Source organism: Penaeus chinensis, chromosome 1 (genome assembly GCF_019202785.1).
Source record: "Penaeus chinensis breed Huanghai No. 1 chromosome 1, ASM1920278v2, whole genome shotgun sequence".
Classification (NCBI taxonomy): Eukaryota; Metazoa; Arthropoda; class Malacostraca; order Decapoda; family Penaeidae; genus Penaeus; species Penaeus chinensis.
Genome location: NC_061819.1, coordinates 19645520 through 19650519, shown reverse-complemented (window position 1 = coordinate 19650519; position 5000 = coordinate 19645520). Strand labels below are relative to the sequence as shown.

The 5000-nt window shown below is 44.5% G+C and overlaps 2 protein-coding genes across 5 annotated transcripts in view; both read right to left on the bottom strand.

Moving 5' to 3' along the window:
• Positions 1 to 5000, bottom strand: part of LOC125035447 (bifunctional 3'-phosphoadenosine 5'-phosphosulfate synthase-like) — a 41994-nt gene that overhangs the window by 8204 nt on the left and 28790 nt on the right. The gene's annotated exons all lie outside the window — the stretch shown is intronic.
• The window catches only part of LOC125038422 (bifunctional 3'-phosphoadenosine 5'-phosphosulfate synthase-like), a 48025-nt gene that overhangs the window by 25042 nt on the left and 17983 nt on the right, over positions 1 to 5000 (bottom strand). The gene's annotated exons all lie outside the window — the stretch shown is intronic.

Below are 5000 nucleotides of genomic sequence, written 5' to 3'. Positions count from 1 at the left end.
GCAAACACACACATACGCACACACACACACACGGATAAATAAATAAACAAACAAACAAAAAAAGAAATATTTATATATATACATATACATACACACAAACACACATATATATGCGAGTGTGTGTGTGTGTTATATATATATACAGAGAGAGAGAGAGAGAGAGAGAGAGAGAGAGAGAGAGAGAGAGAGAGAGAGAGAGAGAGAGAGAGAGAGAGAGAGAGAGAGAGAAGCACACATATATATGCGAGTGTGTGTGTGTTATATATATATATATATATATATATATATACAGAGAGGAGAAGAGAGAGAGAGAGAGAGAGAGAGAGAGAGAGAGAGAGAGTATGATCACCTATTTGAGTGTATATGACAGTGAGTATGATCCCAATAAATATGACCGAGCACCCATTTATCATCGTAAAATACAACATAAAAAACGCACGTATTAAAACAGATACTAAATGCTGTGGAAAAAGAAATCCTTCAATACATTAGATACATTGTGTCAAGACACACACACACACACACACACACACACACACACACACACACACACACACACACACACACACACATATATAAATATAAATATAAATATAAATATAAATAAATATATATATATATATATATATATTACGAAAGGAAATGGCGACCTATATCTCGAGGCACTCATAGTTTCCCAACAAGTGACGGATAACCTTTGACTTCTGATCACTCTGCCAACCGCCTCATTCCGGACACTGCAAGGTGTCCCACAAAAGCGAACGGCGGGGGAAGGAACGAAGGAGAAGGGTGAGAAGAGGATATGGAGAGAAAAAAAATCAGGATGAAACAAAAACACAAAAACAGACAAAAACAGATATATGTTCACTGACCGACCGACTGACTGACTGACTGACTGACTGACTGACTGACTGACTGACTGACTGACTGACTGACTGACTGACTGACTGACTGACTGACTGACTGACTGACTGACTGACTGACTGTCTGACTGACTGACTGACTGACAGTCTCCCTCTTGTGGAGGTGAGCTGGACTGGTCAGTTAGTCATCTGGGTTTAACACTTGTGAGCAATAATGACTGCCTGTGCCCTTGGTGAACAGGCAAATTAACGGTTACTGTCCTCACTGCGGCGAGGTTAATAATACCCTAGCCCACCTTTGCTTCGCTCACATTTCTCTTTTTCTTTCTTTTTCTTTTTTTCTCTCTCCCTCTCCCTCCATTCAATTTCCCGTAGTTCAGCCAGATCAAAGTAGACCAACAAAACATGTGAATAATGATAATGCAATAAAAAATTTAATGTCATTGACTACCAACAGCACCAAAAAACAATAAACATCCAGTCAGCAGGGAGAAGAAGAAAAATAGGAGGAGGAAGGGAGGTGGAGAAGAGGAGGAGGAGGAGGAGGAGAGAAGGAGGAGGAGAGAAGGAGGAGAAGAGGAGGAGGAGAAGAGAAGGAGGAGGAGGAGAAGAGGAGAAGAGGAGGAGGAGGAGAAGAGAAGGAGGAGAAGAGAAGGAGGAGGAGAAGAGGAGGAGGAGGAGGAGGAAGAGGAGGGGGAGGAGGAAGAGGAGGGGGAGGAGGAAGAGGAGGAGGGGGAGGAGGAGGAGGAGGAGGAGAAAAAGGAAGAGGAAGAGGAAGAGGAGGAGGAGGAGGAGGAGGAGGAGGAGGAGAAGGTGGAGGGGGGGGGGGGAGAAGACAGAGTAGAAGGAAAAGGAGTAGGAGGAGAAAGAGGATAAGGAGGATAAGGAAGAGGAAGGAAAGGAAGAAGAGGAGTTCGAGAAAGGAGGAAACAACCCGAAATAGGAACACCAGGGAAAATGTGAAATCAACACTAATGGCAATAAAAATAACACAAAGCAAAAAAACACAACAAAAAAAAAACAATAAATATATAAAAATAATAAATAATAAAAAAAAACAATAAATGAAAAAATACAACAAGAGAGATGAGGATGGCGAAGGATGAGATCCGACAGGTGTGTTAAAAAGAGCTGGGGACGACGGCGGCGGCGGCGGCGGAAGGAGGAACCACTTGGGTCACTGACCTTCCCGTCCCGTTTTTTAGTTGTGATGGAATTCATTCACTTTTTTTCTTCTTCTTCTACTTCTACTAGTTCTATTTAATTAGTTTTCTCTGTGTTCTTCCTCTTCTTATTCTTCTATTTCTTCGTTGTTTCCTCATCTATTTCTTTTTGTTGTTATCTCTTTTTTGATGTGTCAGGTTAGGTGACCATTAAAAGTGTCCCGTTATTCTTTATATCTTCTGCGCTTTACGTCATCTCTCTTTTCCTTTCCTCTTCCCTACCTCCCCATCTCTCTCTTTCCTCTACCTTTTCCCTTTCCCCCTATCTCCTTTTTATAATCTCCCCTCGTCTATCTCCCCTTCCCCTCCTCCCCATGACCCTCACCTACATTTTCCTACGTGATAATATCCCCCATCGTACTGTCTTCCCCCGGGCCTCTTACGCAGGTCGCTGGTCTAGGAAGTACCGGTTTAACGCGAATCACGCCAGAAAACCCCGACATTTTGCGCGGAAGCCATCCACCTAAAGAAAAAGTACTTCTCTTGAAAAGGAAATCACTCATTAGGGAAAAAAGAAAGAAAAAAAAAAGGAAAGAAATCCCTCATATATCTCTGCCATTCCACTAATACTCTGGACTCTGAAACAAGTGACGATTCCGACAAGAATATTTTTCTCCCGCGCTGTAACTGTAAACGGCTAACCTCGGTCACCGGCCACACGGAGAACCGGCCTCAACCCGCGCCGCACACCTCCTCCTCTTCCTCTTCCTCCTCCTCCTCCTCCTCCTTCTCCTCCTCTTCCTCCTCTTCCTCCTCCTCCTCTTACTCCTCTTCCTCTTCCTTCTCCTCTTCCTCCTCCTCTTCCTCTTCCTCTTCCTCTTCCTCTTCCTCTTCCTCTTCCTCCTCCTCTTCTTCCTCCTCCTCCTCCCGTTCTCTCCCGTCTTGCGGGGGGATGGGAGGGTGCTATAGAGAGAAGGAGAGGGTAAAAGGAGAGATGTAGAGAGGGGAAAGGGATATACAGAGAGGCTGAGAGGGAGACGGAGAGGGAGAGGGAGAGGGAGAGGGAGCTAGGGAAGATGAGCGACGGAGAGAAGAGAAAGGAGATAGATAAATAAAGATATATACATAGATACGCAGACAATAAACCATATATAAAGAGAAAAGGAGAAAGAGAGAAAACAGAAACTCCAGTCACTTCTTAGTTTATCTCTCCCCCTCCCACTCGTAGAGAGAAGGGGGTTAGAGGGAGAGGTAGTGAGGGCGCGAGGGAGTGAGTGAGAGAAAGATAGTGAGTGAGTGAGTGAGTGTGTGTGTGTGTGTGTGTGTGTGTGTGTGTGTGTGTGTGTGTGTGTGTGTGTGTGTGTGTGAGAGAGAGAGAGAGAGAGAGAGAGAGAGAGAGAGAGAGAGAGAGAGAGAGAGAGAGAGAGAGAGAGAGAGAGAGAGAGAGAGAGAGAGAGAGAAAGGACGGATGGAAGGAGGAAGGATGACGGAGAGAGGAGACAGGAGATAGAAAAATAAAGAGATATATACATAGATGGATACACAGATAGACATAAAAGAAGGGAAAGAGAGAGAAAGAGAAAGAGAAAGAGAAAGAGAAGAGAGAGAACTGAAACTATAATCACATAGCTTATCTACAGCATCCCTCTCACCCCCTCCATCCCACGCGTACTTTTTTCTTTTTTTAAAAGCGGTTTTATCCTTTAGTAGCAAGCAAGATGAATCGACTGCCAAGCCTCTCTCTCTCTTCCTCTCTCGACTTGTCTTTGTCTCCCTTGCTATGGAATTTAATGCTAACGGGTTTGAGATGAGACTCGCCGAGGCCTCAGACTTCTATAATGATTAAAAAAAAAACATGTTGAGTTTCTTTCAAGAAATATTGTTGTCGCCGTTATTATTGGTATTCTAATATTTCCTTTTTCGCTATTGTTATTTTGATGACTAATGTCTTTATAACTGCCATCGTTTCATTAATGTTCTCCACATCATGTTTCTTGTCATCATTATTTAGTGTAACAATACTAGGACTAACATGGATCTTGGGGAGATGTCTTACCTGGATTCATCTACATTCGCTCCCCTGTGTGTGTGTGTGTGTGTAAGGCCCATTTCCCAAGTAGCTTCGTTATAGTGTGTGTGAGTGGATGTGTAAGAGAGAGAGAGATAAAGAGAAAGAGAGAGATATAAAGAGAAACGGAGAGATATAAAGAGAGAGAGAGAGAGAGAGAGAGAGAGAGAGAGAGAGAGAGAGAGAGAGAGAGAGAGAGAGAGAGAGAGAGAGAGAGAGAGAGAGAGAGAGAGCAAAAGCGTGTATATTACGTATTCATGAAGGAATATGCATTATTAATTTCTTTTGCAATCCACCAACTGCCGAGCCCTGGAACACCTGAGATTCACCATATCTTTTTGCTGTACGGGAATTGTCAAGTTAAATTCCGTCATGCTACTCACTCACTCACTCTCTCTCTCTCTCTCTCTCTCTCTCTCTCTCTCTCTCTCTCTCTCTCTCTCTCTCTCTCTCTCTCTCTCTCTCTCTCTCATTCTTTATACTTCTCTCCCCCGAGGTAATGCAAAACACGAGCTCTTGCCACATCCCTCTTAATAATCCTCATCTAAGGCGGACTAATCGCATACATTGTGAGGAGAGAGTAAGGAGGGAGGGGGAGGAGGAGAGGGAGGGAGGAGGGAATAGGGAGGGAGGAGGGAATAGGGAGGCAAGGGGTAGGACAGAGGAGAGAGGAGGGAAGGAGGAAGGGAGGAGGGAGGAGGAAAAGAAGACGGAGGAGGGAGAGAAGACGGATGAAGGAGAGAAGAGGGAAGAGGAAGAGAAGAGGGAGGTTGCGGAGAAGAGGGAAGAGGGAGAGAAGAGGGAGGAGGGAGAGAGGAGGGAGGAGGGAGAGAAGAGGGAGGAGGGAGAGAAGAGAGAAGAGAGAAGAGGGAGAAAAGAGGGAGGAGGGAGAGAAGAGGAAAGAGG